At 43.7% G+C, this 24,580-nt stretch overlaps 1 pseudogene; it reads right to left on the bottom strand.

Moving 5' to 3' along the window:
- Positions 1–24,580, bottom strand: part of LOC115475006 — a 132,933-nt pseudogene that overhangs the window by 69,381 nt on the left and 38,972 nt on the right.

The raw sequence follows: 24,580 nt of genomic DNA, 5'->3' as shown, positions 1-24,580 counted from the left end.
ATAATAAAGTACATATGTAGATTTGAAGTTAAAGCAATATTTCAAAATTCCAAATTAGAAAGTGTAGGGCATGTTTCAAATATAATTTGAATGCAGTGTTAAGTGATAGAACATTGTATCCTTGCAGAAAGATACCCTTGACACTGACATCATTTCACTAAGATGTAAAATACTAGTTTGTTTCTCTAAAAAAAAGACACAGCTTTACTAGTTATTCCCATCCTTTTGCTTTTTGGAAATGATATCAGAGCATCATCCTGTCATAAAGGGACTGTGGCTAGCAGGGCCCTGTGTACTAAGCAGCGTTATAGGTGCATTAACGTTTTTAATGCGCGTTAACCATGTACCTGCCTACAATATTTCTATAGGTGCCTACATGGTTAGCGCGCATGCTAAGTATAGGCGTGCTAACAACACTAACGCACATTAGTGAACAGGGCGCTTAGACTGCACCCTAGAGAAGCAATACTGGTGAGAGGAAGACAGCTAGCATCACAATTCCCTGCCTAGTGATGTGACTGGAGAGGTTCTAAGGGAAGGAGATCACCACTTATGACTGTGGGTCTGGAAATAGTTTTGCATGAAGGGAAGGAGCACTTTAGGGTGGTCCCAGTGTCAGTGATATCACAGGTGCTATCATGGATTTTTTTTTTTTGTTGTGACAGCCTCAGGACTTGTAAAGAGAAACATACCGCGGAGTCTCACACTCATGCACCCCTACACAACAGGAAGTGAGCATCAGAGGGACCAGGACCTGGCATGGACTTGATGTGTGCATGAGTGTGAGGCTCTGCAGTAGATTTCTTTTTATAGTCCTGATGCTGTCATGGAAAAAAAAGAAGCTGTGATAGCAAGGTTTGAGGGAATGCGGCAGACCATGGAAGGGGTGGTGGCAGGAAGGGGAGATGCTAGATGGGGAGGGACTGGAAGAGAGGAAAGAACAGACATGTTGGACATGAGGAATGAGATAATAGGGAGACAGGAGAGATGGTGGAAGGGGAGAAAAGAAGGAGGTGGAGATGCTGACTGTTGCAGGGGTGGGGGGAAGAGAAGATGCTAGACCATTTAGGGGGCCAGGAGAAGGAAGAATGAGAGAGGGGAGATGCTGGAGGGAATAGAGAGACATAGGGGAGATGATGAATTGGGGAAGGGGGAAGGAGAGGCATAAGGAAACTGATGCTGGCAGATGTTAGGATGAGAGAGGGTCTGATACTAAAGATGGGAGAAGGGAGCTGACTAGCAGATGTTAGGGATGAAAGAAGAAGACTAGTGATGGGTCTGAGTATTGAGCTGGGAGAAGGTGGCTGAGTTTAGAAGAAAGGGTCTGCTGCTTAGGATAGGAGAAGCAGTGGCGTAGCTAGGTGGGACGCAAGGGGAGCGGTCGCTCCCCCAAATAGATTTCTAAAAAATATGGCGCCTATGCTGATGCATGCGCCTCACCTTCCCACTTTCACACGGTGGCACCGTCCCTTGGAGGTACTGCCTATGCGCACTGCACTTCCACCTTCCCGCTCTTGCACGCTGTGCCGCCAGTGCTTGGAAACGTTGCAGATGATCATCGTCGTCGCCTGCCTGCCTGAGCCCCAAAAGCGAAGAACAACAGACTGCCCGCAGCACACTCCCCGTCTCCTGTCCTGCAGAAGTGCTTGAAGCCAGGAGAAGGAGAACGTCGTCCAGAGAGCCGCTCAGCCGGAGCCACAGCGGACACTGTGGTAGTAACTTAATCGTTGTTACTTACTACATGGCCGCTGCGCTGAGGTGAGCTCTCTCAACGACGTCCTTCTCCTCCTGGCTTCAGGCAGCACTGTGGGGGCACGCGGAGCCTAGCCAGGGTCCTCCTCTTCACACGGTCTGCATCGCCAGGTGTGTGGTCGATGCAGGGCAGTTAGCTGTTTGGCGGCGGTGTTTGTCCTTGACGCTGTGATGGAAGTGAGCTCTTCTTTGACTGCTGGCTTGGCTGGGGGTAAGGTAAGAAGGGTCCAGGGACTCTATGGGCGCGTGCTGTGTGAGATTATTAAAATAAATGCGTGGTCCAAAGTCTAAAGCTGTGCCAATTGGATAAGCATTAATGGCAGTGTCTTAAAAGGTGGAGGACAAAAGATTTTGCTTTCTTTTTTACTTATTTGACAGCCTTTTAATTTATTTGAATGTTTCCCATAGCTAGATTTAAGTAAGAAATAAAAATTGAACATCACTAAAACAGCTTACAATTATTAAAGCTGGTAGAAACAGTAGTTATAATCTCTGTATTTTGTGCTAATTTTTCTATGTTGTTTCATACAATACAGTTGGAGAAATTTCAGTGAGAATACCCTGTTTTTTTCATCTTAACTGTTCATCTGTTTCTGTAATCTGCCTTTGGGAAGCTTGGTGTTATAAAGATGGAATATATTGAAATTAAATGGAAGTAGAATTAAACTCTTTTCATTGGGGCACATGGAATCACATTTGCATCTGATGTGCTCACTTGGTGGCCCATTACTAGGTGAAAACATCTTCATGAATACAGGGGGAGTCCCATAGCCAGCCCCTCCAAATGATACTGATTTAAAATGTAGAACAAATTAGTACTCTAATCGAGGTAAACCAATACTTCCTCTTTGTACATCCGTATGCTGCACAAGCCAGCATGTTTGAAAATTAAGAAAGATTAATAAAAATGCTACCAACAATAAAGAATGACAACAAGGATATAGCAAGCTCATAGGTTTGCTTGCTTTGTTTTGAATGTACCAGATGGCTGGGGGAAACATAGACTAACTAAATTAATTGGCTTCAACTTTCTGATGTCATCATCCCATTTCCTGTTTTCTTCAAACTTCTTGAGGTTGGACTTGATGGGATAGGAGGAGGCAATGGAAACAAGGAGAAGATACACCTTGGGAGGGCAAGGGGAGGAATGAGGAGATGCCGGATCCGGGCATAGGGAAGGAGCAGAAGATGGATGGGACTGGGAGAGGTTGGGGCAGAGGTAAAGAGTAGGAGATGGATGGGACTGGCAGGGTGGTGAGCAGAGGGAAGGAGCAGAAGATGGATGAAACTGGGGGGGGGGTGGGGGGAGAGGGGAAGAAGTAGGATGTGAAAATGGTGGATATGAGAAGAAGGCAAGAAAAGGGGATGATGTGGGTTGAGAATAATGTGAATGATCTGGAAGACTGGAGAGAGGATAAGAGGCATTGAAAAGGGATTGGGGTACTAGTGAGGGGTATAGGAGAAGGGGATGAGTCTCTGAAGGGGGTTGAGTTAGGGTAGAAAGGGGTTAAAAGATGGTGGAAAGAGAAGCTATTGGGGAATGGGTATAGGGTAACAGACAGAAGAGTGGCCTTGGAGGCAAAGGAAGGAAGGAGAGACATGGATGGAGCTGGGACGATAGGGTGATGAGGTGCAGTGGAGGGTAGATGAGGGCAAAGAGGGTGAGTACAGAGGATGGGAATGGGGGACTAATGAATTGGGGTGAAAGATGGGAGGAATTTAGGAGACTGGGTAAGGGAGAGAGAGAGGGGAAAGGGAGTGCTGGGAGATGGTCAAAGCCAGTAGGTAGATGGATACTAAATACTAAAGAGTGAGAGAAAAGTAGGGGGGGGAAAAGTGTAAAATGAAAGATCAGTGCCAGACAGATGCAGAGAAGGACAGGAAGAAGACAAGAGAAGAGCAAAGAAATGGAAAAGCCAACCTGGAAAAGAATTTAGAAGACTGACACATGGAAAGTGGAAAAGAGAGTGGGACCAGCTTAACTAGAAAAATAGAATGCTCAGACCACAAAGGTAGAAAAGAAAACATTCTTTTTATTTAATGTTTTTTAAGGACTAAGATGTGCCTGCTTTGTGAAATGTACATTTTTTTCTATTGTTGTATTTTGCAGAGTACAGGAGAAAATATATTTCTGTTTCTCTTTTACCAGTATTTGCACTGCTTACAGTCTGGCTTTCTTGATGAGATCTATATTTCGGTTTTTCTGGGCATGTTTTTTGTGGTTCCCTATTTTGTATCACATGAGGGTTTGTCCATGTTCTGCATTTATGACTGATGTGATGGATTCTGCTAGCATGTAGTGTTTGTGTAGGAATGTGTAACAGTCTAGCTTGTTCCAGTTTTCCAGTAGCACGTATATTGGTGCTCTAGGTTCAGTGTAATATTATAGCTATGTCTTTTCATAGGTAGGTTAGGGCTGTTGTCTGTTAAGTTTTATGTGAAGGTTTTGTGTTATTTTCATAAAGTGTCTGGCCCTATTGTTTTTGATATACTGGTATCATATTCAGCATTTTAGTCTGGTGCGTGTGGGTGTTTGTTGTCGTTTTTAAAAAAATATCCATAATGAATATGTATGAGATGTGCACATGCAAATGAATATGCAAATGTCCAAGCCACACCCCCCCCCCCCCCAAAAAAAAAATGAAAAGGTGAAACTACGCCCATGTCTGGCGCCTATTTTACAAAAGTCTGCTCCCCCAAACATCAAAACTTAGCTACGCCTCTGAGGAGAAGAGGGATGGTAGAAGGGGGCTGATTCTCTTCAGATGTTGGAGATGGAAGAGGAAGGATGATGCTAGTGGTACTGGAGAGGATGTTGAGCTGGGAGAACAGAGATAGAGGCTGATGCAGAACTGGGGCTGGCACTCAGTTCTGTGGAATCTCCTGCATCTGACAACTTGCCCAAAACTTGGTCTTCATGACTCAATTTGGCTTGCACTCAAGGTACTTCAGCAGACTGAGAGTCCATTTATTCATCTGATTTATAGCCTCCAAGCAGAAGGCACAATTTAGTATCACATGATGCAGAGCTGCCAAGGGGACCCAATTTTCAAGAGGAAGATATTAGTACACGCCCCAGCCCTGCTGAACTCCATCTCCAGCCCCGCCCAACTGTGTCCCAGCTCCATTCGCCAGTGTTGTTAGACCATTGGGAGCAGTGGAAGTCACAAGGCAACCCAGAGAAGCATAAAGAGTCAATTGGCCTAGGCCAGTGGGATCAGTACTAGGAATAGGGGCCCCTTTCCCTGCTAAAACTCTTTTGTTTTCTCTTGGTCTGCTAGACTGGGTAGAAGAGTCAAGAAGTAGCAGCAGTCATAGAATAGCAAACCTTCCCTCTACTATTACAAATCAAGCCCCCCCCCCCCCCAACCCCCAGGTCACGTCATCTAGTCTTCTCCTGTTCTAGGAATGTTTTCCTGGGTCACCTTTGTGGGTCCGGTACCTATTTTATGCTCCGAGTCATACTGCCATGGTTTCTGCAAAATTCTCTGCCTTGCAGTTTGGGGGATTATGTTCTGTGCCATCAAGGACACTGCTTGCCTGAATACTATCTTTGTCTATTGTTCATTGTGTGGACCTGAGGCAAGGGAGGTTCCCAGCAGTGGACCAATCTTGGGAGGCAACATTGTTTCAGAACCAGTTCTGCACTAAAGAAAGCAGCAGCTGGACCACTGAGCAGACTAGTTGGATGGACCCAGACTTCTGATCGGGGCAGTGAAGATCCGGAGTAACAGCTAATCCGAGTCACCGTTCCTATATTGTTTGCCATCAGATAGGCATTCTGCTGCATGTGTGACTCTGGCAGCTCACTGGAAACAGTCCTCTGTCCCTTCTTTGGTGAAGTAGGTGAATACATTTTGGTATATTTGGGACATCGAACGTCTACTGGCTACATGCTGTCATACCCTTGCTAAATGGGAAGCAATTTGGGAGCCCTTCTTGAGTCAGTGTTCCTTTTGACTATACAAATGCTAGTTATTCCCTATCCTGGATCTTTGCATGGCTGGGGGGAGGGGTGATACTTTTTCTTTGGGGGGTGGAGTTAAAACTGTTGAAAAAGTGCCTGTTGGGCTATTTTTATCAATTGGGGCTGTGTGCCTCTTCTTGGGGAAGCCCCTCTCCCTCCCCCCGTTTCCTTTGCTTGTACAGTTGATAGTTGCTGTTTGCGATTTCTAATTGTTTCTGTTATTTATATCATACTAGCTCCTGGTTCTTAATAAACACTTTTCAAAATAAAATAAAAAAAAAAAAAAAAAGAAAACATAAGAATAGCCACACTGGGTCTAGCTCAGTATCCTATTTCCAACAGTGGCCAATCCAGGTCTTAAGTACCATCCTCCCTATGTCTATCTCAACAGCAGCCTATGGACTTTTCCTCCAGGAACTTGTCCAAACCTTTTTTAAACCCAGATATGCTAACCGTTGTTACCACATCCTCCAGCAATGAGTTCCAGAGCTTAACTATTCATTGAGTGAAAAAAGTTTCCTCCTATTTGTTTTAAAAGTATTTCCACGTAACTTCATTGGGTGTCCCCTAGTCTTTTTATTTTTTCAAAAATCGATTCACTTCTACTCGTTCTATACCACTCAGGATTTTGCAGTGTTGTTCAAAGTACTAGGTCAAAGTACTTAAGTAAAAATAAAAATAAATTTATATTTTAATACTTAAGTAAAAGTACAATGAAGAACATATTTAAAAGTTGACTTAAGTGAAAGTAAAAGGTTATTGCCCAATATAATACTTTTTGAGTAAAAAGTAAAAGTACCACAACTACAATGAAAGCAACTATTGTCAATGTTTTTATCCCAACAACTTTATTGCTGTACAATTCAATCCACTTTGCCGAATGGGTCCATTCAAGTTGAATGGGCTGTGTCGGTATTACTGCACCAATAGCTGCTAGCAAGGCTTAGTAAACAGGAGGGTACATTTTTGAAAATGACCATCACTCGTGTGAGTGTGCTTAAAATGTATTGTACTATTTTGGGATCTTGCCAGGTACTTGTAACCTAGGATTGGCCACTGATGGAAACAGGATGCTGGGTTTGATGAACCTTCGGTCTGTCCCAGTATGGCAATATTTATGTACTTATGAGTATCATCAAACTGTGCAAGCAAGTTAGGCCCAATCTGGGCTATGGATCCTGCCTCTGGCCTTGAGGTTGGGCTAGAACTCTGGATATGAGCCATTTCCATCTCCAACTTCATTTTCTATAGCTGGAATTCACACTTCTTACACCACCGTTGGTCTTCCTCTCACCGCTGTTCCCGTTCTTCTCACCACAGCTTCTGTTGGCCTAGTTGCTGTCACTCTTACCATGTAGATCTGCCAGATCGCAGTTAGTGTGTCATCCAGCTCTTCCAAGTCACGGGCCTCTGCCCACAAGGAGTCTGGACTCCCCCCAGGAGAATTCTGCACAGGTCGGTCCTACCGCTCCTTCTCACTGAGGTCATCTGGTCACTCTTGTGTTAGGTCAGACATTTCCGGTGTCTGAGGGCTGCTGCCAGTCACCATCAGCATGCTGCTAATCTCCTATCACTACCAAAAAAAACTGAACAGGAAAGGGACCCTGTTACTGCTGCACTTGTTCACTGTGCTCTGTGTCTGGAGGTTACAGATTAAAAAAAAAAACCTCTGAACCACTCAGTGGATGGTGACCTTCTCCCTACACACTGAGCCTGTCAAAAAGAAGGACAAAGGTCTGTCAAGGAACACCTAGCACCCACTTGGGGTTAACCTTGTGGCCACCTGGAGGGTCTGTTGCCAGCACTGCTCAAGCCTGCCTGCACCTGGCCACATTCTCTCACACTGGTATACCCTTCCATCCGCCCTGCTGGGTTCCACTTGCCTCTGGGTGAGTCTCCCACCCACAAGTTATTCCCCGATGATTTCTAGGACACTGGGACCACACTCCCAGGGGTCCCACAGTTCCTAGAAAGCACTCATAGACCTAAAACATAAACTACCAGGATTCTTAGTCAGTTCAAGACATCAGAGCTAATAAACTAATGGATGTATTATCACAGAAATAGAACAGTGGTCAATATAAAACAGGTGGAAAAACAAGTAATAACATGTTACTGAGTAAGGATCAATATTAAAACTATCTAAACACTTTGTCAAACACTTTGTCTTTACCTGGGTAGCACCTGGGGAGTTTCAGGAAAATAACTGCTCACAGTTCTTGAATAGGGCCTCTGGGCAGAGATGTTTACCCTCTGCACTCCCTATCTGAAACTGGAAAAAATTCAGTACCTCCTGGCTGGATTTGAACTCCAGGGCCAAACAAGAGAAATACACGACATGAAAATATTAATAGAATTCATAGGCTTGAAAGTTCTCTGTTTTGTCACACTGGGGCCTAAAGAGACATTCTTTTAGAATCATATCTTTATGAACTTCCACAAGGACCTCACGGTTACCTTTCAAGAGCTTCTTCAATTGTAAGTGTTCATTCATGATAACTTGAAGAGTGATATCCGTCTCCCTAGGGCCTGTTGATTTCCGTAGCATAGGAGGATCTTGTTTAGACTGCTTAACATTCCCTGTCAGAGTGCTAGCAAATTTGAGCTTGGCAAGTATAATTACTGTCATTTTGGGTCAGAAATATTGCTTTCACTACAGAAATAAATCAGATTCATAAGATGCAAGACATCACTAAATGTTTAGAGTAGATGGAGCCACAGCACCATGTAGCTATCTTGAGATGAGCTCGCTAACACCTTTTTTCTCTTCTATGATTTTGAAGGGAATAATAAAAGGCTCTGTATTCAGAAGCATAAGGCATTCTTTCCTGCAAAGAAGTCTGTGGAAGCAGAACAGGTTGTAGGAGCCCAAAGGGGCTTCAGATATAGTCAGAGATGTTGCTTCCTGGTTGGCGAACTAGGTCACCAGGTGGGAGTACTGGTATTCCTAAACTAGTTAAGCTAAACCAAGTGACAAGCTTTTCTGGAGAGAAAAGGTGAATAAGCTCCAAAGAGGATTGTGGTTGGAAGATAAGTTTGAAGAATCTAGAAACATACAATTTTGGGCTCAGAGCAGAAGTGCCCAGACTCCTGCTGCCTAGAAGGTAAGTGCCCCTCAGAGAAGTGAGTGGGACCTGTATCTCAGGTGCATCTCCCTTCATGAGTGAGAAGATCCAATGCTGCAGTGTAAGGGACCTGTCTCCTAGGTGCATCCCTCAACCCCAGACTAGGTGTGTTTTTGAGATTGTTGCTGAAGTTTAATATTTGCCTTAAGTAAGAGATTCAACAATCCAAAACCCACCAAGAGGAACTCACCAAAACAACTTCAAAATAGAAAAAGTAACCCTGAGTGCTGGTGAGATTCAATGTGAAAATCAATAAAATATATGAAAAACTAACAACTAAATAATTTAGTGATGGGAGCGTTCAGAATCCCTACCACCTCCCTCTTAAAAGGAGGAAAACCAGGGAAGATTACACAATATAGGTCTAAGCCTATGAGTGGGAAACAATGTAACCCTTAACAAAGGCAGGTAAGCCCCTGTGTATATCAATTTTCACACCATCATAGATACTCCCAATGTATTGTACCAAAATCAATAAAGTGCAAAGACACACATACACATATTAAATCTCATCAACACTCATTAAAAAAAATTGCTCAAAACAGAAGCAAAGTTTCAATGGACTGAAATTTTCTAAGAATCACATATCATGAAAAGTCCAACAAAAAAACACTTATCTCATGTAGTTAAAGCATTCAATTTATAATCTAAACTGCCACCAGTGATGGGTCTGTTACTTTTTAAAAGTACTTAAGTAAAAAGTAAAAGTATTGGCTTCAGAATTTAGTATGTTTACAAGCAGCAGTTTAAATATTACAAGTTTAATAGCCTTTTAACAAGCTGGGCAACAATCTGTCATTCTCCCTCTCCCCTGCCCCCACGAAGTGTAATACCTGTTGAGGTTATTGAACAAGTTGGACACATCATTATTTTAGTCTTCTTATTTGATGTTATCTTGGGGAACTTGTGAGGTTCTGATGTCTAATCTCTCTGGTATAGGGGAGGAGAGTGTGATGGTTACATTAGGTCTGCAGAATATTGCACCCAGGTGGAGTGGTCAGGAAGAAGACACTTGGGGAGATACTGGAAGATTGGAATATGGCACAAACCTCTTCAATAGTTACTTCTGGGTGCTTTTGAAGGCTGGTTGCAATGGTTCATACTGGATCTCTATGGAAGTTTAGAGAAAAAGGACGATACCTTTATGCTTGGCTTGTGGCCCTCCCTCAGTATCGTCCTTGCAACCTTCTATGATTCTTGCTGCTGCATTCTGAATCAACTGGAGCTGGTGCAGGCCCTTTGTAGTCAGACCATTGTATAGTGCATTGCAGTATACAATGCACTATACAATGGTCTTGATGTTATCATTGCATGTACAACTGGGATAAGATTTACCTTCTCGATGTAAGCAGAGAGGCAGTGTAGCTGTCGCAAATAGTAGAAGCAGCTCTTGAAGGTTGCTTGGATTTGCGGATCAGTGTAAGTGTTGAATCTAACTGTATACCAAGGTTTCTGACTTGTGATTTGAGGGGGAGTTCATACTCTCCAAAAGGGATTTTGATGTCAGGTATGTATCCACTTGTGTTAGGGACCCAGAGAAGCTGGGTTTTACTTGGTTCAGGCAAAGTTTGTTGAGTTTAGGCCCATTTTGAATTGATGTTAGACAGGTAATCAGTTTATTCAAGGCTGTAGGTAAGTCAGGTTCAATGGGTATGAGTAGCTGCACATCATCCGCACAGATGTAGAACTGAGGGTCCATTGACCGAATCAGCTCAGCTAGTGGTTTGAGGTAGATATTGAACAGAATAGGTGACAGTATTGATCCTTGTGGCACCCTGCAGGTCAGTGTCCATGGTGGTGATGAGTTGCTGCCAAACATTATGGATTATTGCCTGTCTGATAGGTAGGATCTGAACCAAGCAAGTACTGTTCCATTGATTCTTGTTTCTGTCAGTCATGCTAGCATGATATCATAATCCACGGTGTCAAAGGCTGCAGAGAAATCAAGCAGTACTAACATTGAGGTGAATCCCTTGTCTCGGTTTCTGTGAAGATCATCTAGTAGGGATACAAGGACCGTTTCTGTACCAAAACCAGGTCTGAATCCAGATTGGCATGGATCTAGCCAGTTTCTCTTTCCTAACCAGTCAGTAAGTTGAACACAGACTGTTTGTTCTATGAGTTTCCCTAGAAACGGGATGTTGGATACTGGCCTGTAATTTTCAGTTTGTCCTGGTCAAGGTTGTTTTTCTTCAGCAGAGGGTGGACCACTGCCCTTTTTAATGCTGTTGGTAGCTGCCCATTAAAAAGAGAGGTGTTCACAACTTTTGTGGCGCCTTCTATGAGGCCCATATTTGCCTGCTGCACTATCTTTGATGGGCAGGGATCGAGGGAGCAGGTAGTTGGTCTCTTAGGATTTTGTCAAGGCTCTCCTCTGTCATTGGGTTAAAAGTGTCCCATCTGTCTCTGTCAGGAGAGGGCGAGTTTCTGCACCCCTGGTTGACTGGTTGGGGACTAGGTGGGATTGCCAGTGAATCCTGGCAGAGACTTTTAATTTTGTTGGCAAAGTAAGCAGCAAACTCATTGCAATTCAGTTTAGACTGGGCAGGCATTGAAGAATGCCTAAAGCTTGAGTCAAGGGTTTCATTACAGAGATATATTCTGCGACAAACATGATTTCTGAACCACAAAATTCAACAACATCTAACCATTTGTGGACTGAATTCATGACATCGATGCCTTTTTCAGCTATTAAACAATTAAGCCATTCCATTGAGTTATAAATGGAGTTCCAGCGAGTCTGGTTAGGAATAACAAAATGGAGGTCAAATGCTTGTTCAATAACCTCAGCAGACATCACACTTCGTGACTGTTTGTTCCATAATGCTTGGCATTTGGCAAAAGTTGACTGATGCAGCTTTTTCTAAGCCAAATCAGATTCTGCCTCTGCAGTATCATGTGTAGCAACCAGATTTAAATGCAACACTGATGTGGTGGCAAATGAAAATCACCAGCCTGAGCTTGAAAACAGCTGACTGTGCAGACACTTTGCAAAATAACACAAGACCCTGAAAAGACACTCAAAACCTATACAGCCCTAACACCTATGAAAAGACAGTGCTATAAAATAAATATTACACTGGGCTCTAGAGAACAATATACTTACTACTGGACTTTTATAGATTCCTTCACAGTGAAGAAATACGCAACACCACAGTTTATAACAACAGCAACTAGAACGTTATTTGTGCAGTGTTATACTGAGATAAGTTAATATAAATTGATGAGTGTTTTCAAGAAGCGACTAGATATATACACATCATCATGGAGCATTTAGATATACTTTAATTCTCTCCAAAAGCACTAGTTCAAATTACGTATTCAAATACAAATACAGGATGTGACCACAAACTAAGGGGCTCTTTCACTAAAGCGTAGCAAATGCTAATGGAATTAGCATATGCTAAATGCTGCATTTCCTATTTCATACCTATAGGCCACAGAGCTCTTAGCACATGCTAATTCCCGTTAGCGCATACTAAGCTTTAGTACAAGGGCCCCTAAGAGTGGAAATATGTAAACAACAATTAGCTTGAAAGCTCAAGAAGTCAGACTCTACAGGCAGCACAACACCAGAGAAATAGAAAAGATTGCATTTCCTTATGTACAGTGCAAAATATACAGGTAGCAGATGTCAGTTCCCAAAACTGACACATTGCAATCAATAAATGGAAAATAAAATTATTTTTCAACCTTTCTGCCTGGTAATTTTATTTTTCTAAGCATAGTGGTCCCAGTCTCTGCTCTTTATCTCTTAGATCGCTATCCAGGGTCTCCTGTCCATTTGCCATGTTTTCCTCTCCTTTTATCTTCTTAAATTTCTTCCACTCAGGCATTGATTTTTTTTTATGCTCAGCTTCCCCCAATACATTTGTTTTTTGCCTCTCAAATTTTATCCCTCTTTCTCCAGTCTTCCAGCTCCCTCTTTTTACTGCTTCTATCTAACTCTACATCTCTATTGCCCACCCATTTCTAACATCTCCCCTCTGTTCTCTTTTCTTTCCATCAATGCCAGGCATCTCTCTTGTCTTCCCTTCCTTCTTGCCCAGCACCTCTTCCTGGTTTTTCCTTCCACCTTCCTTCCTAACCAGTATCTCCCCAATCTCTCTTTCCACCTTCTCTCCTCCTCTCCAGCACCCTCCCCCGACCTTTCCTTCCACCTTCACTCCTCTGTACCCAGCATGTCACCCTAATCTCTCTTCCTACCCTCTTCCATGCCCAGCATGACCCCTCTATTTCCCCTCCCACATTCCTCCATGCCCAGCATGTCTCACAGTCCCCCCCTCCACCATGCCCCTGATCTCCCTTTCCACCCTCCATACCCAGAATGTTCCCCAATCTGTCCTCCCCATTCCTCTGTGACCAGCATGCCCTCAAACTCCCCTTCCACTATATTCAGCATGTTCCCCCAATCTCCATTCCCACCTTCCTTCTCCTCAGTCTCTCCTCCCATCTTCCTCTGTATCTAGAATGTCTCAACCTGATCTCCCATTCCTACCATCCTACTACTACTACTTATCATTTCTATAGCGCTACTAGACGTACGCAGCGCTGTACACTTGAACATGAAGAGACAGTCCCTTCTCGACAGAGCTTACAATATAATTAGGACAGACAAACAGGACAAACAAGAGATAAGGGAATATTAAGGTGAGGATGATAAAATAAGGGTTCTGAACAAGTGAATAAGGGTTAGGAGTTAAAAGCAGCATCAAAAAGGTGGGCTTTTAGCTTAGATTTGAAGACGGCCAGAGATGGAGCTTGACGTACCGGCTCAGAAAGTCTATTCCAGGCATATGGTGCAGCAAGATAAAAGGAACGAGTCTGGAGTTAGTGATGGAGGAGAAGGGTGCAGATAAGAGAGATTTACCCAGTGAACGGAGTTCCCGTGGAGGAATGTAGGGAGAGATGAGAGTGGAGAGGTACTGAGGAGCTGCAGAGTGAATGCACTTATAGGTCAATAAGAGGAGTTTGAACTGTATGCGGAAACGGATAGGAAGCCAGTGAAGTGACTTGAGGAGAGGGCTAATATGAGCATAACAACCCTGGCGGAATATTAGTCGTGCAGCAGAATTTTGAACAGATTGAAGAGGAGAGAGATGGCTAAGTGGGAGACCTGTGAGAAGCAAGTTGCAATAGTCTAAGTGAGAGGTGATAAGAGCGTGGATGAGGGTTCTGGTAGTGTGCTCAGAAAGTCTGATAGGTACGGACGGGGAGAGGGATCTTGGGGTGATAGTATCTGAGGACCTGAAGGTGACGAAACAGTGTGACAAGGCGGTGGCCGTAGCTACAAGATTACTAGGCTGTATAGAGAGAGGTGTGACCAGCAGAAGAAAAGAGGTTTTAATACCCCTGTATAAGACGTTGGTGAGGCCCCACCTGGAGTATTGTGTTCAGTTTTGGAGGCCGTATCTTGCGAAGGATGTGAAAAAAATGGAAGGGGTGCAAAGAAAAGCTACGAGAATGGTATGGGATTTGCGTTACAAGACGTATGAGGAGAGACTTGCTGACCTGAACATGTATACCCTGGAGGAAAGGAGAAACAGGGGTGATATGATACAGACGTTCAAATATTTGAAAGGTATTAATCTGCAAACAAACCTTTTCCGGAGAGGGGAAGGCGGTAGAACTAGAGGACATGAAATGAAATTGAAGGGGGGCAGACTCAAGAAAAATGTCAGTAAGTATTTTTTTACAGAGAGAGTGATGGATGCTTGGAATGCCCTCCCGCAGGAGGTGGTGGAGGAGAAAATGGTAACGGAATTCAAACATGCGTGGGATAAACATAAAGGAATCCTCCTCAGAAGGAAGGGATCCCCAGAAGCTTAGCCGGCGGTGGGAGGCAGGGCTGGTGGTTTGGAGGTGGGGATAGTGCTGGGCAGACTTATACGGTCTGTGCCCTGAAAAGACAGGTACAAATCAAGGTAAGGCATACAGAAAAAATGACACATGTGAGTTTATCTTGTTGGGCAGACTGGGTGGACCGTGCAGGTCTTTTTCTGCCGTCATCTACTATGTTATGTTACTATATGTGCTCAGAAAGGAAAGGGCGAATTTTGCTGATATTATAGAGAAAGAAACGACAGGTTTTAGCAGTCTGTTGAATATGTGCAGAGAAGGAGACGGAGGAGTCGAAGATGACCCCAAGGTTATGAGCTGATGAGACAGGAAGGATGAGAGTGTTATCCATAGAAATAGAGAATGGGGGAGGAGGAGAGGTTGGTTTAGGGGGAAAGATAAGAAGCTCAGTCTTGGTCATGTTTAGTTTCAGATGGCGCTGAGACATCCAGGCAGCAATGTCAGACAGGCAGGCTGATACTTTGGCCTGGGTTTCAGCTGAGATTTCTGGTGTGGAGAGGTAGATCTGGGAGTCATCAGCGTAAAGATGATACTGAAAACCATGGGATGAGATCAGAGTACCAAGGGAAGAAGTATAGATGGATAAGAGAAGAGGTCCCAGAACAGATCCCTGAAGTACACCAACTGACAGTGGGATAGAAGTAGAAGAGGATCCACTAGAGTATACACTAAAGGTACGCTGGAAGAGATAAGAAGAAAACCAGGAAAGAACAAAGCCCTGAAATCCAAGTGAGGACAGCGTATCAAGGAGCAGGCTGTGATCAACAGTGTCAAAAGCAGCAGATAGATCGAGAAGGATGAGGATAGAATAGAGACCTTTGGATCTGGCTAGGAACAGATCATTGGAGACTTTAGCAAGCGTTGTTTCAGTTGAATGAAGGGGACGAAAGCCAGATTGAAGTGGATCAAGAATAGTTTGACATGAAAGAAAGTCAAGGCAACGGCGGTGAACAGCACGTTCAAGTATCTCGGATAGGAAAGGGAGGAGGGAGATGGGACGATAGTTGGAAGGACAGGTAGGGTCCAATGAAGGTTTTTTTTAAGGAGTGGTGTGACTACGGCATGTTGGAAGGCATCAGGAACAGTCGCAGTGGACAGTGGAAGATTGAGGATATGACAGATAAACGGGATGACAGTAGGAGAGATTGTGTTAAGTAGATGGGTGGGAATAGGATCAGAGGAACATGTAGTTAGTTTCTTTGCACAGTTCCTCTAATCTCTTCCCACCTTCCTCCATGCTCAGCATGTCCCCTGATCACCCCTTCTACCTTCCTCCCAGCTCTGAGCTGGGCTGCCCCTTTTTTTTACGTTCAGCCTTTTTTTTTTCAAAGCCCTCCCTCCTCCCAGCTCAGCTCCACCTTTTTTTAAAGCTGTTTTTTTCACAGATCTCCCTGCTTCTCAACCTGCTTTTTTTTTTTCCCACAGCCAGACCTCCCTACTTCCAGCTCGGCTCTACCTTGGGTTTTTTTTTTAAGCTTAGTTTTTTTCACAGCTCTCCCTGCTTCTCAGCCTGTTAGGCTTCAGAGTCAATTTTTCGGAGGTGGGGGGGGGGGGGGGGGGGGGAGCTCTCAGCTGATTGTCTGAGACTGAAGGGAGGGGACCTTGAAACTCCACACCACACAGGCTTGGAAGCGTTTGGTAGGTCTGTCCATCGAGGGGGGGGGCAGGGGGAGGTAGATTTGAAAGGTAAAGTAACTATAGTTTGTCACCTGGTAGCCAGCTACTTCTCCTCAGTGCTGGGAGGTTCCCATGCCTCCTTACCATCAGTGAGGCAGCTAAGAAAAACTCCTCTAGTCCTCCTCCACCTCTGATGACTCACTGCACCCTCGTGCTCGATAGCCGGCGCACCTCAGCCACAGAGTATCATGCGTGGGAAATAAAGTGTGCCTGCGCAGTTGTCCTGGAAGGTGATGAGACATCAGATGTTGGCTTGAATCTGATTGGGCCTGAACTTCTGGTCCCAGCTTAGTTTTTGGGACTGGAAGTTCAGGCCCAATCAGCTGCAAGCCCTGAGGGGGAGAAGCAGAGGTAAGGAAGAATACTTAAAAAAAAAATACTTTCTTAACTTGTACTTCGTTACCAAGTACAAAAGTTCAGATTATTTGTAATGAATTACAGGTAAAAGTACTGGGAAAAAAACGTAACTCGTTACAAGTAAAAAGTACTGACAATTGTAGTACTTACATTACTACCCATCTCTGACTTTACAGCTGGGCTCTACAAAGTTTGTTTCGAATTCCTTCTTCATGAGCCCCACTCTGGCACCGGAGAAAACAGACTTGTTTCAATCTCATGATGGTGTGAAAATTGATATACATGGAGGGGCATAATCGAAATGGGCACCCAAGTTTTCCTGAGGACGTCCTTACAGAAGGGGTGGGGAAACCCGTATTATCAAAAAAAGATGGGCGTCCATCTTTCGTTTCAATAATACGGTTGGGGATGCCCAAATCGCAAAATTTAGGTCGACCTTAGAGATGGTCGTCTTTAGAGATGGTCATCCCCAATTTTCGGCCATAATGGAAACCGAGGACGCCCATCTCAGAAACGGCCAAATCCAAGCCCTTTGGGAGGAGCCAGCATTCGTAGTCCACTGGTCCCCCTCACATGCCAAGACACCAACCGGGCACCCTAGGGGGCACTGCAGTGGACTTCATAAATTGCTCCCAGGTGCATAGCTCCCTTACCTTGTGTGCTGAGCCCCCCAAAACCCACTCCCCACAACTGTACACCACTACCATAGCCCTTATGGGTGAAGGGGGGCACCTACATGTGGGTACAGTAGGTTTGTGGTGGGTTTTGAAGGGCTCACATTTACCACCACAAGTGTAACAGGTGGGGGGGGGGGATGGGCCTGGGTCTGCCTGCCTGAAGTGCACTGCAGTACCCACTAAAACTGCTCCAGGGACCTGCATACTGCTGTCATGGAGCTAGGTATGATATTTGAGGCTGGCATAGAGGCTGGAAAAAATATTTTTTAAAATGTTTTTTTTGAGGGTGGGAGGGGCTTAGTGATTACTGGGGGAGTAAGAGGTCATCCCCGATTCCCTCTGGTGGTCATCTGGTCATTTTAGGGCACATTTTTGTTGCTTAGTCGTAAGAAAAAAAGGACCAGGTAAAGTCGTCCCAAGTCAGGGACGCCCTTCTTTTTCCCATTATCCATCGAGGACACCGAAGTGTTAGGCCCGCCTTCCCTATGCCTCTAACACGCCCCCATGAACTTTGGTCATCCCCGCGACGGAAAGCAGTTGAAGACGCCCAAAATCGGCTTTCCATTATGCCGATTTGGGCGACCATGTGAGAAGGACGCCCATCTTGCGATTTATGTCGAAAGATGGGCGCTCTTTGTTTCGAAAATAAGCCTGACAGGGGGTTACCTACTTTGTTAAGGGATACATTGTTTCCCACTAATTGGTAGACTTAGACCTGTATTGTATCCTTCCCTTGTTATCGTCCTTTTAAGAGGGAGGTGGTAGGGATTCTGAGGGCTCCTATCACTAAATTATTTAGTTACTAGGAAAAAAGGCCCGTTTCTGACACAAATGAAACGGGCGCTAGCTTACAGAGTGTGTGTGAGAGTGAGTGTGTGATAGAGAGTGAATGTGTGAGTGTGTGTGACAGAGAGAGAGTGAATATGTGAGTGTGTGTGATAGAGGAGTGAGACTGGGTGCGAGAGTGTGTGTGTGTGAGAATGAGAGTGTGTGCCAGGGGCCCCCTCCCTCCCTCCCAGTTTCAGGGTCCACCCGCCCCCCTCCAAGTTCCAGGGTCCGCCCTCCCTCCCACCCACCCACCTAGTTCCAGGGTCATTGCCCCCTCTCTCCCCCTCCCTCCCAGTTTCAGGGTCCACCTGCCCCCCCTCCAAGTTCCAGGGTCCGCCCTCCCTCCCATCCACCCACCCAGTTCCAGGGTCGTTGCCCCCCTCTCTCCCTCCCTCCCAGTTCCAGGGTAGTTGCCCCCCTCTTCCCCCCCCCCCCCAGCCACCCTGCGACGTTTAAGTGCAAAATTAGGGAGCTGTGTAGTGTAATAAAACACACCTGCAACGTTGTGAAGCTGACTCCGTTGCTTCATTGAAGTGAAGGGTTCGTAAGGTTCATCAAATTCATCACTTTGTCACCATCTCTCTCGGCCCCGCCCTCGCACCTCTGATAGGTCCGCCACCCTCGACGTCAAAACATGGTGATGTCGAGGGCGGCGGACCTATCAGAGGTGCGAGGGTGGGGCCGAGAGAGATGGTGACAGAGTGATGAATTTGATGAACCTTATGAACCCTTCACTTCAGTGAAGCCACGGAGTCAGCTTCAGAATGTTGGAGGTGCTTTTTATTATAGTAGAGATTAGTTTTTCATATAGTTTATTGATTTTCACATTAAATCTCACCAGCACTCTCAGGGTTACTTTTTTTCTATTCTTAAGAGAGCAAATACTTCCTAAATTTTATCTCCATCCGGGAGATATATATTCTTGATACCGAAAGGAGGAGATTTGGATTTTTGCATCAATGTCCAGAGCATGAGACACTGATGGTGCCTGTTTGAGGTGTATAAGTATTTGGAGTTTGTATTTTTGTAACTATCTTGCAGAAAAATAAAATTAAAGGGAAAGAAAGAGTCTGAGGTGATCAGCCTGGTACCAAAGAAGAGGAGAAGAAATATCAGAACAGCAGCTTCAGGTCTAAGGATATTGAAACTTTACTTTTCTTGTGATATGAGTAACTTTATGTCATTTATTTATTTCATTTTATATCCCACATTATCCCAATAGATCAGGTTCAATGTGTTACAAAAAGTGATGTGGGATAGTATATATTAAGCAGTAATAACAAAATAAATGAGGATTGAGTAATTACAATATGTAATATGGAAACGAATGCTAGATGCAAAAAAGGTAACAATTTATAGTCATCCATGTATAATAATAATTAGAATGGAACTGAGAAATTGAATAATAGTAAAATTAGGGGTTTAAATTAATTATTATAATTGTCAGAAATTGCTTAAACAGAGAGGCTTTGAGGTTGTGACAAAGCTACATCCCCGATGTATAGAGTGAAGCAGCAGAACCATGAACTACATATCCCAGAATGCATTTCCAGTCCTAGCAGTGAGATCCCAGGGGATAGGCAAGCTGGCCATATACCGTCTCTGACCACAAGAGGGAGGGTGAATGAAGGAGCCAATTCCCGGGACCAGCAATCTGTATATCATGCTGCCCACCTGTAATAGGGAGGGGTGTGCTGAGAAGCAGGAGGAGGATTGGATGGAAGAAGGAATTAATCAGCCTGAGCAGGGGAAGAAAGCAGAACGGAATGGGAGCTTGGGAGCTTGAGAGCTGAGGAAGGCAGCCCCTGAAGGTTTGGAAACCTACATGGTTTTGGGAATTTATTTTGGTTTAAACTCTGCTTAAGTGGAGAAGCCTGGTTTTCTTTTGGGGAAACCCTGAGTGGTGGGGGAATTACTAACCTGTTTTGAAACCTGATTATTGTGAGAACCTCTGAAGGTGGAAGGCTTGTTTATGAAGGAGGGCTGCCTGGTGGGAAGGGGGGTTCAGTTCAGGAGGAGAGGAGCAGTGTAGGTTATTTCAATATATTTATTAGACTTTCATATATACACCAAGAACACCTCTTGTACCACTACAGGAGAACAGTATTTACATGTTATACAGGAAATAATAAAACTTCACAATTACTATCCCGCCTCCTTCCTTAGTCCACACCTAGGGAACCCAAGCCACAGTTCTAGGAAAAGAATTGTAAATCAAAACCCCCCCTAAAGGGGAGACACAAATAAAGCGACTCAAAAAGGAGATGTAGAGGATTATTATAACTGAGGTGCTGATCTTATCTCTGCTCCAGGTACCAGAGAAGGGGCACCCGCGCCCCCCCGAGAGTCCAGGAACGTTTTCAACTGCAAAGGTTCAAAAAACACATACTTCACAGCCTCCATCTTCACCACACATTTACAGGGATAATTGAGCCAAAAAAGGCCCCCCAACTGAAACACAGTAGGGCGCAGCTTCAGAAAAGCTTGCCGCCTCTTCTGCGTAACCTTGGTCACATCAGGATACATCCGAACTTGAACATTCAAAAACTTTTCCTTCCGAAATTTAAAGAACAGCTTCAAAATCCGATCTCTATCAAAATGAGAAATAAATGTCACAATAAGAGTAGCTCGCTCCTGCCGCTCCTCTTCACCCTCCAGCTCCCTCCTGAAGTCCAAGGTGTCAAACCGCACAGCAGACTCCTCAACACCAGCCTGCACACCCTGCGCCACTCGTTTAAATGGTTGCAAATAATATATCTGTGAGATATGAGCAGTGTAGGTTAAAAATCCTTGGGCAAGACAGGTCCCTAAAGAATTGAAGCAGGCTGAAATACCTTGGGTGGAAGGAAGTCCCAAAAGTATTGAACCTCCTGAAAGTAAAGGCTGCTTGGTGATTAACACTGTCTTGAGGGGAAATCCTGCTTGTGGGACAAGTACTATTTGTTTGCTACTGACTGGGACCCAAAAAAGTAGGGATTTCCAAAGGACTAATGCATTCCCCTCCGGGAAGGGGGCAAAGTCTTTGTGTAATTGGTTGATGTACTAAGCAAGGCAGAACAGCCCTGCCTGAGAAGCAAGTCTCTACTCTGGAGTGAAGCTTTATTTATGAATCTGGAAAATAAAGGAATGTTTTGAAGTATTTCCTGGTGGCAGTTTTTTGAAGTTCTGGCTATTCATGGGAGGCAGCTTCCTCTCCCATACTGGAGCAGCGGGCCCGTTTACAAGGTATTTCTGGAATATCAAATAATTAGGTTCTTATCTGATGAATTATGGGAGGGAATGTCACCATTTGGTACAGAGGTAAGAAAATTCTGACATGTAGATTGACTTGTAGATCACATTTTTTGCAACTGGGATAGTGGAGGGTTAGATAATCTCTTGAACCAGAGAGAGTGTTGCGAAGGGGGAGATTAATTAAAGGTTGCATACAATCAGAGGGTTAAGCCATACAAAGTTTTGAAAACAAATGTACATAGTTTGAGGAGTGTGCTGGCTTTGATTGGGAGCCAGTTGTAACTTTATAAACAAAGAGGCTGCACATTCAAATCTTGTAGCCTTGTAGACTTATCTGGCTGCTGTATTTTGAGCTATCTGCAGTTTTTTTCAAGGAAGATTCCTTACAGCCAGCATACATTTTTTATTATTTTATTTATTTTGTTGCATTTGTATCCCACATTTTCCCACCTATTTGCGGGCTCAGTGTGGCTTACAATACATTGTAAATGATGGAATTACGATTTGTTACAACTCAGTTATGGATTACATTATGAGAAGTTATGCAGAGACAAAGTATCATTAAGGGAATAGGACAGAGGAAAAGAACAATGGAACAGTGGAAAGAGACAGCGGGAAACTGATAGGGTAATAGTACATTAGCAAAAGAACATTTGGTATAACATTTTCTGTGAGTAACGGTATAAATGTGATAAAATTATGGGGAATGAGAATTCAGAAGAGAATGTATTGGTGTATTTCTGAAACAGTGATTGTGGACTTCATGTGTTTTAATCCTTACAATAAATTTTGTCGAAGAGATGAGTCTTCAATAGTTTGCGGAAGTTGGTTAGTTTGTGGATCATTTTCAAGTTGCATGGTAGTATATTCCAGAATTGCGTGCTTATGTAGGAAAAGGTTGATGCGTGCAGCGCCTTGTATTTTATGCCTTTGCAATTAGGGAAGTGGAGGTTGAGGAAAGTTCGAGATGATCTTTTAGCGTTTCTGGGTGGTAGGTCTATTAAGTCAGACATGTAGGCTGGGGCTTCACCGTGAATAATTTTGTGGACTAGTGTGCATACTTTAAAAGTGATGCGTTCCTTAAGTGGGAGCCAGTGTAGCTTCTCTCATAAGGGATTTGCACTTTCATATTTTGGTTTTCCGAAGATGAGTCTGGCTGCTGTGTTCTGGGCTGTTTGAAGTTTCCTCAGTATTTGCTCTTTACAACCTGCGTATAGTGAATTGCAGTAATCCAGATGGCTGAGTATGAGGGATTGCACTAGGTTGCGAAAGACGGATCTTGGGAAGAATGGTCTTATTCTTTTCAGTTTCCACATGCAGTAGAACATCTTTTTGGTTGTTTTGTTTGCATGGGTTTCGAGTGTTAGATGGCGATCAATAGTGACTCCAAGGATTTTTAAAGTTTCTGAGATTGGAAGGTTTAGTCTTGGTGTGTTTAAGGCGGTAAATTCATTCGTGTTGTATTGGGAGGTGAGTATTAGGCATTGAGTTTTTTCTGCATTTAGTTTCAATCGAAATGCATCTGCCCAGGTGTTCATAATGTGTAGACATTGGTTAATTTCTTTGGATATTTCTTTGATGTCTTGTTTGAAAGGGATGTATATATATGGGTTAATGTTATGATTTGATAGAAGGTTTGCCAATGGGATCATCATTATGTTGAAAATGGTTGGTGAGAGGGGTGATCCTTGCGGTACTCCACATTCAGGTGTCCATGAAGCGGACGTAGTTGAATTTGATGTGACTTGATATGAACGCAGGGTTAGGAACCCCTTGAACCAGTTTAGGACATTTCCTCCAATGCTGAAATATTTAAGTATGTGCAATAAAATTCTGTGGTCAACCATATCAAAGGCACTTGACATGTCAAATTGTAGGAGGAGTATATTGCCAGTTGCAATCATTTGTTTGAATTTAGTCATTAGGGTAACTAATACTGTTTCTGTGCTATGATTCGATCGGAATCCTGATTGGGCATCATGCAGTATTGAGAACTTGTTTAAATAGTTTGTAAGTTGTTTTGTTACCATCCCTTCGGTTATTTTGGTTATTAGTGGTATGGATGCTACTGGTCTGTAATTGGTTATTTCGCGTGTGCTTTTCTTTGTATCTTTGGGTATTGGGTGAGTAAGATTTTTCCTTTTTCCTTTGAGAAGAGTCCGTTTTGTAGCATGAAGTTTACGTGGTTCGTTAGGTCTATTATAAATTGTTGAGGAGCTGATTTCATGAGGTTGTTTGGGCATATGTCAAATGATTTGCTAAATCCTACTGCAAACTAAAGTGTTTCAGAGATAAGGTCTTCTGATAGTAATTCAAATTCGGTCCAGGTTCTGTCTGCTGGGTATATTCCGTCTTCTGGGTGTAGACAGTCTAGAAGTGAGGCGTATTCAATAGTGCTGGCATTGCAATAGTCAAAGTGTGATAATACTAATGTTTGCACTAGGGAAAAGATGCCCGATTCTTTTTGGTTTCCATATTGCTTTAAAGGTTTATCGTTTATCCATTTGCTTTTATCCTATTTTAAATTGTAGAACTTTATTTGTGGGGACCACCAATAAAGGTGTTTTACGTAAAGACCCTGGTGTCCAGTTGTCTTGTCTGGTATTTTTTTAGATCCTTTTACTAAAGCATAGTGCAAGCTAAGAGACATTAGCGCGTGGTAAATTCTGCACATACATTAACCCACGCTATGCTTTCGTAAAAGGACCCCTTTGTCTTTAACTTAGGCTCTGAGGTTTTTGCCTCCTCCTACCATCAGGCCCATTTATTTTGTTTCACTGGTACATTTTTGCTGTTTCTCTCTATATTTTAATACTAGCACCCTCCTTTTTTGTTTTTAATGTAGGACCTTTGGGATTACCCTTATCCCCTAGTGAGAGGTACCACCAGTGGCGTAGCCAGATCTGAATTTTTGGGTGGGCCCAGAGCTAATATGGGTAGGCACTATATATATAGGTGCGAGTAGTGTTTCTTGGGATACTACAAAATAATACCTTAGAATGAACTTGATGATATATTTCTCTACCCAATAGCTGCCCTGCTTCAACATAAACCACATACATACTTAAAAGGAAAAATTGATAACTATAGTTACATTATCCCAT

The sequence above is a fragment of the Microcaecilia unicolor genome, chromosome 7 (genome assembly GCF_901765095.1).
Source record: "Microcaecilia unicolor chromosome 7, aMicUni1.1, whole genome shotgun sequence".
Taxonomy (NCBI): Eukaryota; Metazoa; Chordata; class Amphibia; order Gymnophiona; family Siphonopidae; genus Microcaecilia; species Microcaecilia unicolor.
Note: the sequence above shows the minus strand (reverse complement) of the source record. Positions and strands in the feature narration are given on the sequence as shown.